Here is a 14,967-nt window from a genome sequence, read left to right as displayed (position 1 = left end):
AACTCACAGTGCCCAGCATCAGTACAATCCCTTGTTCGGCTAGGTGGTCGCAGCTCTCCTTCTTAAACTATAACAAAGAAATCACAGTGTTGGAAACAGCCGTGGCCTTTGGGGGAAAAGGACAGAGGTGCCAACAAGTAGTCCCTGCCTAAGGTTCACAGAGCAGAAGTCCAGGACTGCAAATACTTTCTGTAAGCTGTTCACGGCTGGAGCTGTCTCTAGCCAAAGATCTCAGGGTGGCTGTTAATCCATTTATCACTTTCTCCCCACACAGACTTGGGAAGATGACAGGACAGAGAGGGGCTGAAATTGAAATCTGTATCCATGAGCATTGTGAACTCAAGCTAGTTATTTACAAGACGATTCTCTAATTCCTCATCAGTAAGCTGAGGAAAACATTGTTAAGAGAATTAATCAAAATGTTTATAAGTAAAGAACAATTTTCAGTAAATATCAACAGACGGCCTCCCAGCATTGTCCAGGGATCACTAAGTGTTAATTTCCTATAAACCATTATTAGATTTTATTAAGGATTTTCTTCTTGCCTTTCATTTTTGTGATATGTGTATGCTGTGCTTTAGCAAGTAACACATCTCTTTAAGAAGTAACTGGAGCAATTTTCTTAGAAAAAGCTGCTGATCCCACCCTTTACTGAAACTCCTTCTGTCACAAAAGCCTGGCCTAATGGCATCAACTAGAAATACCCCTCAGAGAGACCTCTGACACCCCTATGGCCTGACCTCTCCTTAAAATATGCTCTCAACCAGGCATGTGGCACATGCCGTAATAACAGCACTATGGAGGCTGAAGCAGGAAGATCACTGTGAATTTGAGGCCACCATGAGCTACATAAATGAGTTCAATGCTGGCCTGAACTACACAGTGAGACCTTACCTCAAAAATAAAAGCGAAAAAAAATACTATCTCTGAAGCAGAGATCAGAAAAGATGCAGTGCACATTTTTTTCTTGGGGTCCAGATAGCAACAGATTTTTTTTCCATTTTGTCTCAAGAAGATGATAGGAAAGCGACTAGCTTTTTGTTGATTCAACAGCAATTCTAAAATGTTGAGATATAAAAGAGAGGCAGTATGACTTGAAGAACTTTCAGAGAAGATGAATATTTAATTTTGTATAAATTTTTGAAATCCGACAACATATACTACCTCTTTCAGGCCTTAGGGACACCATGGAAAAAGAAAATAGAAGGACCAATGGAATACACATTATCTGAGAAACTAGCAAAATAATTTTAGATAGTGATAAATGCTAAAAGTAAGATAACATACTGTGATAAGAGTTTGGTAAATTTGAGAAGAAAATTCAGATGAAGCAAGATGGGAAAAAGTGGAAGGAAAAGGGCATGCTGAAACAGGTAGGAGTCAGACTATGAATTCTAAGTCTCAGCGTTGACAAACTTTTCTGTTAAGGGTCAGACAGAAAATATTTCAGCTTTCCTGGCCATATGGTCCCTATTGCACCTCTTCCACTGAGACAGTATATAAACAAATCAGCTGGGTTATATTCTAATAAAATTTTATTTACGTACATTGAAACTTAAATGTCACATAATTTTTATATGTTTTGAAATGGTTTGATTTTGTTTTCAATGTAAAATCATTCTTTGCTTATAGGCTTTACAAAAGTAGGCAGTAGCTAGAGTTGGTATCTCAATTTGCTAGCTCATGGTACCTACTATGTTAAGAAAATGAATCTTATTCTAAGTGCATCTGGGAACCATAACAAGGTTTCGATGTGGGGAAGTATAATATGATGTATGCTTTGAGAAGCTCACTCTGGCTTCAGGAGACTGGTAGGCAAATGCATAGAGGCAGAGGCTAGATAGCTGTAGCATCATTCTAACACAGAGAAAGATGAATGTTAAATGACAGTGGCTGAGGCAAGGGAGATGACAGCAAAGGAGTTCAAAACTTACATGGTCACCCATTTGAAAAATATTGACAAGTTGAGTTGAAAATACATAGCAAAAATCATTATAGTGTGAGGGAGAGAGTACTGGTGCCAGAAAGAATGATGATAAAATTACTCTAGCAGATCAGAGAGGATCACCTCAAGTTGAAAGAGACTCACCCTTTTGTTTGAATAGGTTTTCTACAAGAAGAAATGAGACAAGCATCATAATGGGGAGAGAACTTTGGTTTAGGATGGATCTGACTGCTCTACATTTCCTTGCGTTCTGTGAAAATGGGCCATACTATTAAATCGTAAACTCTTTGCGGCCAGGGGCGGTGTCAATTTCTCCCTATAGCCCTGCAACCAGGGTGAGCAATAATCTAGTGTCAGCATTTGCCACAACCTGGATGAACCTAGAGAATGTTACCTAAGTGAAGTTAGTGGGCGCTCAGCTTCCTCTTTTTCATGTAACCTGAAAAGTAAGCCAAAAGTTTAAGAAAAATGGAGAACGATGGTTACAACAGGCAGCAGCGTTCAGAAAGCAAAACATAAAGAAATGCAAGTCAAAGAACACACAATAGTAGTTATAGAGGAGCTACAAAAACGTATACCCAGGGAGCTACAAAAATGAGACTAGAAAATTGTACACATGCATGCACACCAAAGTTCACACATAAGTCAGACCCAGTTGACCTGAGCCCAGACCCCACACTTTACAAGGAAAAATGGGGTGAATGGCCAAAGATCAACATGGCATGAATTCTGTCCTCAGGGAGTATGAGTAGTTGCTTAAGAGCTATAAGGGGGAAAAAATGGATCTGTTATTGGATATAGTCGAAAAAGAAAGCCCAACAGAGTAATCGCTCCAGGTGGAAGCTGATTATCTGAAAGCACAGTTGGGATACATTTGCTTTTTCCCCTGTGGACGGTTATTATGTTTCCATGAGTGGTCAACAGGATTCAGAAAGCTGTGAACTGGCCACAGGTCTTGTATGCATAAGTCAGACAGCTATCCTGTGGTCTCTCTGCTTCTTTACCCTTGAGCAACATAAAATAACTTGCTAGAGCACACTCCCTGCAGGCAACAATGGCAATCTGCTAAAAACAATGCGATAATTCCAGACTCCTAGGAAGCTGCCTCAGAAGAACACTCATCTCAGGAAGAGGTGACATGCTGCTGCTTCTCTGTAGAGGAGCTGGTGAGCCCACAGCTCAGCCCCAGGGCTCTAATTGTCATTCATTGTGAGCCCCTGCTATTGTTGTTATAGTCCTTTAAAAGCTTGCACTTCTTTCTCAAAAATTATGACACATTTTTTCTAAGACAACAACTACAGCAAAAATAGCCTAAATAAGTGAAAGTTTTATCTGAATATCCTGCAGCTCAAAGATGTAGCTATGTTCCAAAGATAGAAAGTACAATGTTTATCTGACTTACTAAACTGTGTCTGTTTCAGACCACTGCATCCTAAAACTGCCTATTCATGAACACCAGATAATCATGAATATGTGACATTACAATAACACATAATAAAATATTACCATACACAGTAGAATGTATGAACAATGAAGCCTGGAGAGAACTGACCACATGTGGAGTTCCTTCATGCTACCGAAGTACTAGCTGGAATGTCCTCCCAGGCATGTACAATCAACATTTGGGTTCATTTGTCAGCTTCTGATTCTGTTAGCCTGACTAGTCAGTTAAGTTCACAAATGCCCACTTTGTAGGCCAGGTCCTGGGGCAGTTCTTGGGCCAATTTTGGACTTGGGCAGAAACATGCAGGAAACCTGACCTCTTGCTGTCCAAGACCTAGAGCCTGACCACTGCTCAGACTTCTTCAATGGCGAAGGCTTGGCAACTGACCTTCTACCCCAGATTCCTTCCCCTTGGCTACTCCTGCCGCCCAAAGGGTGTCCAGTGCCTTGCTCACGATTCTTGTTATCAGACCGTCACCTAAGAAAAGCACACCATGCAAACACTATGCCCTGTTGGTCCATGTATATTCACCTTCTGGAGTCTACTTGAGCAATCGATCACATAGCATTTGCCCAGGGATTTATGCATGGCTAACTCAGACAAAACAGTATCTGTGTGTGTGTGTGTGTGTGTGTGTGTGTGTGTACACATACATACGTACATGTAATTTTTGAATACAGGAAGAAAATTTTCTCAATTTTTTTCATAATTTGCAATATAACCATCACAGAAAATTTTAGCTTTAACCTGCATGATTATTTTCTCCTGTACTTTCTGAAGTCTAGGCTAGGGGTCACCATATTTCTCCCAGAAGGGCCCAGATAGTAACAAATTAGGCTTTGTAGGACACATATGGTCTCTTTTACATGCTCTTCCGTGTATGTGTGTGTGTGTGTGTGTATGTTGTTTTTTAACAGTTATTTTAAAAAATACCAGGGCTAGCCAGATAGCTCAGTTGACTAAAAGCACCTGCTTAGGCAGAGCGAGGGGCTGGGAGTCGATCCTGTATGCCATGCTGACCCCGCCCTGGGGCACGCTGAGCCAGTGACTGAGACTGGGCGTGGTGGCCCACACCTGTAATCCCAGTGCTTAAAAGGCTGAAAACAGGAGGATTACTTCGAGTCAGATCTATGTAGTGAGACCCTGTAGGTCCTGTAGACCCTGTCCTAAATACATTAAAAAATAACAAAAACCAAAAATCATTCATACCTCCCAACCCATACAAAAATAAGACTTAGGGCCAGATTTGGCTTAAAACTGTGGTTTACTGATACTTGGTCAAGGCAACTACCAAATAATAAGTGAAGTTGTGACTTACAGCATCTGCTGATTTCTGTGGCAAAAATATTCCTCCCATGGTCAGTTTCAAAATCCCAACATTATGTCACTGAACAAAGATGGAAGAGAAATGTGTGGTAATATACCATCTTGTATTATTTCCACCACACACATAAAATAGTGTCACCCTCAAAGGCACAAACAGTAGTGAAATAGGAAGCAGTGTGTCAAGTATATGCTGTCAGGTTTTTATTATAGTCTATTTCACTTCACATTACCTAACTTAACTTTTGATGGCTGAGCTGACAAAATTTCTGAAATGTCAACAACATGTGGATCTATTCCCTAAAAACAACACTATCAAGACACAGGATCTTAGATGTGACATGAGTGTATTTTGCATTCTATACTCAGATAAGACCTTCCCAATTCTTGGTATAATAATCTAAGACAAGCAGTAAATCTACTAATGAAGAGATATAGAGATGGAGATGGAGATGAGACAGAGAGAGAGAGATTGACAGACAGAGAGACAGACACAGACAGACAGAGCCAGGGAAGAGAGGGAGAGACAGAGAGAGACAGGGACACAGACAGAAACAGAAAGATCTTCCTAAGGTAAAGAAAATAATGATCTCTGGGTGACCTGGGATTTGAGCATTATTTATGATTACAGTATCTCCACAGTGCAGATTATTCAGACTCTCATTCCCAAACTGCAGGAAATACTGAAGAAAATTTTGTTTGAACGTACCTTGGCTAAGTGTCCAGAGAAGTGAATGAAAGGTGAAGTCTAGGAATATCACGAAAGACGCGAAATGCTAATAGTAATAATAAAAATAATGCCTTTCATTTAGAAATGCAAGATCAAGAAAAAGACAAGTTTACTTAACAGCCATCATAAAATAAATATTAAGGCAGAAATTAAGAAGTAAATGGCAACCAGTCATGGTGGCATACACCTGTAATCCCAGCACTTTGGGAGGTTAAGGTAGGAGGTAGGAGGTTTATAAGTCTAAGCCCAGCCTGGGCAATTTAGTGATTCAGCAAGATCCTATCTCAAAACAGAAAGTAAAAAAGGGCTGGGGACATAGGTCAATGTGAAGGCCCTCCCTCAGTTCTATGACTATTACCACAAAAAAGGGAGGGGAGGAGAAGTGGGGGGGAGAGAAGAAGGAGGAAGTAGTCCTGTGGTTTTTGTACATTTCAGAAGCCAGAACACTGGGCCTGGAAGATAACGCAGGGGCAGAAGTCTGTTCCAAGTACCATGCCTGAACACTTAACTTTCTCTGCCCCGCACTGTGTCTATGCAGAGCTCTTACAATGACACAAGCAAAATGCAAGAGAGTACAGAATATATGCAAAAAAGCTCAAATTTTTCGTGGATGGTGGGAACTGATAATTAGTAAATGAATATATCCTTCCAATTCTAACTTTGCTTTTAATTTTCTAGAAATGGTAGGTGCAAGACAAGTGTCAAAAAAAATTACAAAAAACCTTTTGCCCTATTTAAGTCACTGATTTTCTAGGGAAATTTAATTTGGGAAAAAATATTTTTCTAATTAACTGGGTGACTGTGTGCTGTGCAAACAATAAAGATTCTTGTTTGAAAGTAATGTATGCCCCTGCTCCTGGGACTACCAGGGGGATTTAAAATAAAAAATGCAAGCAGTACCACCGTCGTATTTTACCAGCACTAAAATTCTTGGTTTCAGAGTCTTCATGTCCGTTCTCAATTTAAAACCCACAAGTGTTGAAGGGGTTCGTGTTGCACCAAGACATACCTCTTCTCATCTCTAGAAATGACTTCTCATCTTTGTCTTTGTTTCCTGGTATGCCTTTCCTCCCTTTGTCTCATGCTATAGCAAATCTGAGAGGTTTGAAACTACACATTTAGATGGATCTTGAGAAGATTTCATAATGCTCTGCTGCTGGCCTGGGTAGTCTAGCCAAATTCCATTCATTAGCTAAGGCACCACAGTGAGTGTGACCAGAAAGAATGCTTGTTTGGTTCCCCTGAAGAGCTTATAGGAAATGGGAAATACACTGTTTGTTTGTTTGTTTGTGAGAGGTAGTATGGACCACAATACAGGATGCCAGAGTGTGGAGGTCAGGAATTATTCAGTATCTCAACACAAGCAACTTCTACTCTTTTTTATTTTTTTCCCTCTATTCTAACAGGATTTTACTATCTATGTACCAACATCAGATTTCTTCCACCTTAAGATTTACTTATTCTAAATTTAAGAATCAAGTACTCAACCTACCCAAGACTGATAGAGCTCCCTACACCATATTAGGGGCTGAGATAGGTGTTCTGAAAAGTGGCATTTATCATACATGGTCTCTGCTCACAAGGACCTCACACAGCTCTTAAAAACAATGTAAAGAACAAGTGCAATATCAGAAATATAAAAACTGCTATGAGAAAACTGGCAAGGATGCTTTCCTTGGGAAGTTCAGGAAAGCTACAGTAAGGAAGAAACTTGGAACCAGACCCATCTGAAGGAAGGGGCAGCTTTTAGCTATCACTACACATATTTCAAAAGAAAACAACATAAGCAACAGGTCTGAGGTCAAGAGACTGATGAGACAAAGCAGAGGGTGTAGGTGAGGCGAAGAATAGGACTTATACAGCGTACACTTGGTAATGTGTGAACAGGCCAAAACAACTCTGGGCTAGCAGGCATTTGAGACTTTGGAAAGGAACTCCACAGCATAGAAGGCTTTCTGTTTTGATCAACTGAAGAGAAATTAATAGGAAGAGAAGTGCTGTGCCTTTATGCATTTACTTTTGCACAGTTTTCTCCCCTCAGAAAGCTGACCTGAGACTTCAGAGTGTTACCAGCTGAAGCAGGGACACAGGCCACCTAGCATGCACGCACCATAAGGCTTGAGATTCCCCGGAGCTGTAGATGGCATTCTCTGATTGTGCACCTCAGCACTTCAAGTCCTAAAACTGGCTACTTTGATTGCTGATTCTGTGGCATTTCCCATCATGTTCCAGGCTCCAGGTAACAGGGACATCCTTGCAGATGATACTTTTCTTCTTAAGCTTCCAAACTGTGCTCTAAACAGCTGGCGCCCAGTGATGGTGTTATGAAGCTAGAACTTTCCCACCTGTCTCATTCCATTTTCTGATGTTATAATTAAATATCTGAAACTGACAAATTTACAAAGTACAGAGATTTGTCTTGGCTCATAGCTCTGGAGGCTGGGAAGCCCAAGTATATGGTGCTACAAAGGCCCCATGCTGCCTTCACCCATGGCAAAAAGCAGAAGGGAGAACAGTAGCAGGCAGAAGACAAAATAGAGGGCTGCCTTGCTGTGTAACAATATGCTCCTGTGGTAGCTAATCCAGTCCCATGAGAGTCAACCCTGTGAGAAAGGCATTAATCCCTTTTAACAGCCTAATCACCTCTTAAAACCCCACCACTCTCCAAACCTGTTACATTGAAAACCAAAATTCAAGGTGAGTTTCAGAGGAGACAACTCATAATCAAACTATAGCACCCCCCCAAAGACTATATTTTTAAAAATCTTGGACTTAAAATGAAATGTTGATTTAAAAAACAAAGCTTCCCCTTGAAAATATTTGGCTATTTGACATAGAGTGAATCAGAGCAAAATTGTAAAGAGTATTAATACAAAATTTCAGAAATATAAATAAGGAATATGTCTGCTACTTTTCTTGCTAATTTTTAACTGTTATGAGCTATTGCATGATTAGACCCTACTTCTATTTCCCAAACTTAAGTAAAAACAGTTTCTCTGATCTTTATCTTAAAATTACAAGCCTTATGCAGCTTTAAAATTCACATACATACCTCCCCAGCCCTTCAGGGATTTAAAGTAGGTTTATAAGTTATTTTCCCAGGCCGTTTATACTAAGTCTTTACCAATGAACAACTCTCCAGAAGGAACACGGGAAGTAAATTGCTTTCTTAGAAATTGCAGAGGGTTAGGGAGATGGCTCAGTGGAATAAGCACTTCCCTGGCAAGCGCAAGGGCCTGAGTTCAATCCCTCTTCTGCCAAAAAACAAAGGAAGAAAGAAATCTTTGTTTTGTTTTCCACCAAAAAACAAACAAACAAACAAATTGCAGGTGTTCTCAAAGTGACTTATGCTTACCCCAGGCCGCTCCTCATTCTTTAAATGCCCATGAGCCACTTACATCTCTGTTTGGCTTCCTGCTAAACGGAGTCTACCAACCTGGGAGTACATATAGGGAAAAGACTGGTGATCGTCCCAAAATAGACTGGCTGCTCCAACAAGAATTTTTTTCCTCCAATGTAATCTGTTCATTAATCCCTTTCCCTCTGAAACTGAAATATGTTATGATAGCTAATTATACTTAACTGTTTAAAATTTTCTATTAAGTCCCAAAGCAAATCTATACCTCTCCACAAACTCTTGCTTCCATTCTTCCATTTTCCCAAAAAAATCAGGGCCCCTTTTCCCCCCTAAAACATGCATTGTGCTTTAGGGAAGGGTCTTCAGGGTATTCAGGATCTCACTACTAGATCAGACTCATAGTGATCTGTCTGTTCACATCCTCCCAAGAGCTGGGATTACAGATGCGTCCACCACGCCCAGTCTTGTAAAACATTTCAATAGAACAAAAACAGTTTTTATTCAAAACTGAATTATGGCTGCTTTAGATATTGTAAACAAATTTGATTTTTTTATTATCAAATTTTAAACATTGTATCTTTGAATAACTTTTTGTTAATCACTTGCCAAATCACCCGATATTATTCCCATTAATCCTTTACTCCTCTTTTAAGTTAGGAAATCATCCTGAATTCTTGTTCTAAAGTCAAAAGCTCTTTACCCTAAACCTTCCATTTGGACCTTCTCCACAACAATCAATCATGTGTGCCTCAACAGCAACCAAGGACATTTTTGCTTCTAGAATTTTCCTATATTCTTTGCTCTTCCTAGATATCCTTGCACATTTGCTACTCTTCTGCATGTTTTTGTTTCACTGTCTTAATCATTCTTTTCTCTTCTTTAGCTAGAATTAAGTGCACTCTTATTCTACTTACAAATGTCTCAGAGACTTCATAGCTCACAGCAGAATAAAACATTTTTTAAAATATAACATATATATGACTTATTTATGTTTTAGAATGTGTATTTGTAAGGAGATGTAGGCCTAATTTAATAGTAATATATAATCTTAATCATTTGACTTTAAGGGCCAGCCAAATAGCTCAGTGGCCAGGGGTTCAATCCCCAGGCCTGCCGTGCCGGCACCACCCCCAGGGCATGCTGAGACAGCAATTGAGACTGGGCATGGTGGTGCGTGCCTCTAATCCTAGCTCTTGGGAGGCTGTAAACAGGCAGATCATGGAGTCTGATCTAGTAGTGAGACCCTGAACACCCTGTAGACCCTCCCTAAAAAATACCCAAAAAAAGGGAAAAAAAAGATTTGCCTTGGTGGCCTGCGGGCGCCTGCGCAGAGGCAGTTGGAGGGAGGCTGGGTTCGCCTTTGTTCGGGCGAGGCAGCGGCAGTGGCGGCGGCAGCGGCGGCTGGGGCCTCTGATTGGGTTTCGGAGTCCAGTACTGGAGCCAATCAGTGCGGGCAGCGAACCGGGGGAACGAGGCACGGCACACACCACCTCCCACCTTCGAGGGTCTCAGCGGGAAGCTTGCTGCATGCAGGACTGACGTGGAAGCACAATGGAGCAGTACACAGCCAGTAGCAATAGCTCCACGGAGCAGATTGTCGTGCAGGCCGGACAGATCCAGCAGCAGGTCCAAGGGCAACCCTTAATGGTGCAAGTCAGTGGAGGCCAGTTAATCACCTCCACTGGCCAGCCCATCATGGTCCAGGCTGTCCCCGGAGGACAGGGTCAAACCATCATGCAGGTGCCTGTATCCGGGACACAGAGTCTGCAGCAGATCCAGCTGGTCCCGCCCGGCCAGATCCAGATCCAGGGCGGGCAGGCCGTGCAGGTGCAGGGCCAGCAGGGCCAGACCCAGCAGATCATCATCCAGCAGCCCCAGACGGCGGTCACGGCCGGCCAGACACAGACACAGCAGCAGATCGCCGTGCAGGGGCAGCAGGTGGCGCAGACCGCCGAAGGGCAGACCATCGTCTATCAGCCCGTCAACGCAGACGGCACCATTCTGCAGCAAGTCACAGTCCCTGTTTCAGGCATGATCACCATCCCAGCAGCCAGTCTGGCGGGAGCACAGATTGTACAGACAGGAGCCAACACCAACACAACCAGCAGTGGCCAAGGAACTGTCACCGTGACACTGCCAGTGGCCGGCAACGTGGTCAACTCGGGAGGAATGGTCATGATGGTACCTGGAGCTGGCTCGGTGCCTGCTATCCAAAGAATCCCACTGCCTGGGGCAGAGATGCTGGAGGAGGAGCCCCTCTATGTGAACGCCAAGCAGTACCACTGCATCCTTAAGAGGAGGCAGGCCCAGGCCAAACTAGAGGCAGAAGGGAAGATTCCAAAGGAAAGAAGGAAATACCTGCACGAGTCCTGGCACCATCATGCCATGGCCCGGAAGCGAGGCGAAGGTGGACGCTTCTTCTCTCCCAAGGAAAAGGACAGTCCCCACATGCAGGATCCAAACCAGGCCGACAAAGAAGCAATGACACAGATCATCCGAGTGTCCTAACCCCACTCAGGCGATACAGTGGAGCTGATCAAGGTCGTGTTCCTTGCCTTTCCCGCTGTTCCAGGAAATTAATCAACTTTTCCAATGGGACACTACAACCACACTCTGCCCTTTTCTACAGAACGGAACCCACTTAATTTTAATAAGTGGCTCAGTATAACAATTGCAGCAGTGTCTGGGAAACTGAAGTTGCCAGCCTTTGTCTCACCCTTTCAGTCAGGACCTGTTTGCAGCAGTTGAAGTCATTGGCATTTCATGAATTCAGCTGATACCAGGAGACAGTTGACTACTCAGCGGTATACAAGCACTTACATGGGCAGGTGAAGCCAGCCAGCCATCTCCACAGAGCGAAGCACCCTTTGCCTACGTGACAGAGACCTGCAGCCTGCTCCTTTCCTGGAACCCTGATGCATCCCCTCCTCCAGGGAACTCAGGCTGACTGAATGAGTAGACACTTCATAGTCAGAGATGACTTCCTACAAGGAAGTTTCAGACTGTGACAGAACCAATAAATTGTTGGAGTTATAGTCATCTGCTCTGTGATAGTAAGAATCTATCTGCCCAGATGTTGGGTTGATGTTTTAGACACAGCCCCTAAACATACATTGCTGAATCCCTCCCCCCCCCCCCCCCGCCGTGGTTTTCTTTATCCTCTGTTGAAAGACCATTTCACCTGCAGTTTCTACTGTGGCTGTTTTTAAGACAACTTGGTGGGCACTGGACCTTGAAACTGCATTTCCTGTGTAGAGTATAACTTCAGTAGCCACTGTATAGAAACACCAAGGATACGTGCAGTAGCTCCCAGAGACAGATGAGAAGTCTTCAGTCATTTGTGACAGTGTAAGGGACCAGGCAGCTCACAAATCTCACTAGGAGAAACAGCCAAATGTGGGTGGACAGAAAGCCTCCTGCACCATCGGATGGATGCCAGGGCTGGGTCGCTGAGATGACAAGATGAACGCAAATTTACACTTAAACCTTATAGCGAGCACTAACAGGAGAAGTCAGATGTGGTCCTTGGAGGTTTCTGGAGAGTACTTGGCGCTCCTGTCCGGGGCAGAGGCCAGGTCTCCTGCGTGACCGGAGGTGTGGGTCCTGGCTCCTGCAGGCAGCACTTGGTGCTGGCTCCAGGCCGGCCCTGAACACACGCTCTTGCTCTCCTGCGTCCTTGCTGTGCAGCTGATTCTCAGGTGCTGTTTGTTATTTCCTCTCTCCCCGGACACCCACACTGCGGGCATAAATTACAGGCTGGAAGCCAAGGTGCCCGTGTGGCCAAAACAGGCCTCTGTCCCCAAGGTCAGGCCAGGCCCCGAAATCTCCCTTCTACATGACAGATCCCGGAGAAGAGGCCTGAGGCGAGATTTCAGAAGAGCTGGCTGTTTCTCTGCAGACAAGGAACAGCAATTATGACAGCCATTAGGGGTTAGCTTAAATCGCAGGAGTAAAGGTGGGTCACCCTTGACATTATTCCACCTGTATGGAGATAGAAAAGACCTCATGAACTACCATCGTACTGGCAGAAATGGCGGTGCCGAACTATGCAAAGCTGCAAGTGAAACAGCCTCCTCGCCCTGGGAGTCTAATCGCTCTGGCTTCCAGATTGCAAGGGGCTGACCCCTTGGTAAACTCTTCAGAAACTTCCCGGGCCCATGAGTTTCAGATATTACTCAAAAGAATGAGTTTCTCTCTGTGTTAGTTTAGGAATCTAAGATGAGTAGCTCAGAAAGCAATTTCTGAGACCTGGTTTGTAGTGCTTATGACAACAGTTTTGAAATTCTATTTATTTGCATATGTAAGTTTGTACATAGTAAACCTCAGGTTGGTTTTTGTTTTTTTGGTTTTTTGAGGGACAAGTTTGACTTTTGTTTTGAAATGAAGTACTTCAGTTGTCGTTTTGTCCCAGCATTTCAGTTAACTCAGGACCCTTTTTATTTTGCCTGTTTTAGCCACAACAGTAGCCCACAGGTGGGGGCAGGGGACTGAGTTATTTTTCCTTTACTACTAGTTCTTGTACTCATTTGCCCTTGTGGCTAATAGTGACAACCTCGAAGATGCAGAGTGCACACACAGATGACTGCTGTCCTGCACGGTTGTATCGCTGTTCTGTAGGACACCTGTAGGTGTGTATATGTTAATGGCAGTGGCACATGGGACATGCCTGTGTCTGTGCCACTGGGCGAACAGCATCATCTGGCTACAGGGTGCTACATCGTAACCCCTTAGTTTTCCATCTGGACTCAGCTGTGTGCCCCTGGCAGAAGGACAGCTCCAGGTCATGAATCATTGATGTCATTGCAATTGCTATTTTTTAAAATAAATTTATAAAAACACTAAAAAAAAAAAAAGATTTGCCTTTAATTACTTTTTATAACATGCCTAAGACATTCCAAAGCAGGAGACTTTCAAAGATATACATGGAAAGAAAATTCGCCATGTTGGATAAAGGGACTGTATTTATTCTGGGGGTACTGTGCACACATGCATATATGATAAGATATATACGCAGTACTAGAGAAGAAAAAGACTATAGTCTCAAGGGTGTGTGTGTATGTGTACATGGATTAAAATACATATACAGTCCTGGGAGACAAAATGTCTTATCTGGGAATACACATAATTTGTACACACATACATCTGTGTACATTTACACATTCAATCAAATACATGTTCAGTACCATAGAGGAAAAATAGTGAATGACATTCCTCCGATTCTCAAGTTTCTCAAAAGAAAAAGACACATACCATGAAACATATGACAATGTAATAAATCTTATAAAACGGGTATTTAATGAATTATTTCAGAAATTTAGAGTTGACTTTGCTACGTGTTAAAGTAATACTAGAGTTTCACTAAGCAAAGATTGGAAGATGAGCTGAAGACACAAAGCCAGAGATGTTAAAAAATAATAATAATAATGATCAGGTAACAGGGACCGACAGAAGAACGACTTCTGGCAAATGGCTAGAGATAATGGTAGTAGCATAATTTGGGGACCAGAAATTAGACTCCTCTAAAAGCTTTACTAAAAAACTTCATTCTATTCTCAAAGCAACTAGACACTGTAAAAAGATATTAGGTGGAGAATAAAATAATTCAATCTGTACTTTTAAACTGTAATTCAGGCTATAGTAAGAGGATTGTAAGGATGAAGAGACAAGCAGAAAAAATCAATTAGGAAGCTATTGCAAAGTTGATGCCTATAATTATAAAGGCCTCTTCTAGGGTATCACAGTGGGAGATGAGAAGGAGAACAAGAGACATTTTAGAAGTGGCAACTACTGGAACTGACTGTAAGGAACTAGGGAAAGAAGAGGCAAAGATTCTGTGAGATTTTGCATTGGGTGATGGAAGTGCAAAAAGCTAAGACTAAGAAAACACTCCTAGCACAGAAAGGTATTTAAGGAATATTCAAATTGAGTGAGAGGGGCTGGAGAGATGGCTCAGTGGAACAAGCGCTTCCCTAGCAACTGCAAGGGTCTGAGTTCAATCCCAGGGCCTGAGTTCAATCCCTGGTTCCACAAAAAAAAAAAAAAAAAAAAAGCACTGCCTTGGACCTTCCTGTCTTCAGAGTTAAAAGCTCCTGACGACTTCAAAACAGAGGCTACAGCTAGCTGTAAGACTCATAGTTGAAGCCATAAAAGATAAACTCAACACAAGG

General features: G+C 42.6%; 1 protein-coding gene and 1 pseudogene across 1 annotated transcript in view; both read left to right on the top strand.

Annotated features, from left to right (window-relative positions):
• The window catches only part of Ankfn1 (ankyrin repeat and fibronectin type III domain containing 1), a 273,730-nt gene that overhangs the window by 183,682 nt on the left and 75,081 nt on the right, over window positions 1–14,967 (top strand). The window lies entirely within an intron of this gene.
• Window positions 10,191–12,396, top strand: LOC101570924 (annotated as a pseudogene).

This window comes from Octodon degus, unplaced genomic scaffold, assembly GCF_000260255.1.
Source record: "Octodon degus isolate 3935 unplaced genomic scaffold, OctDeg1.0 scaffold00222, whole genome shotgun sequence".
NCBI lineage: Eukaryota > Metazoa > Chordata > Mammalia > Rodentia > Octodontidae > Octodon > Octodon degus.
This window is presented reverse-complemented; position numbering and strand designations above follow the sequence as displayed.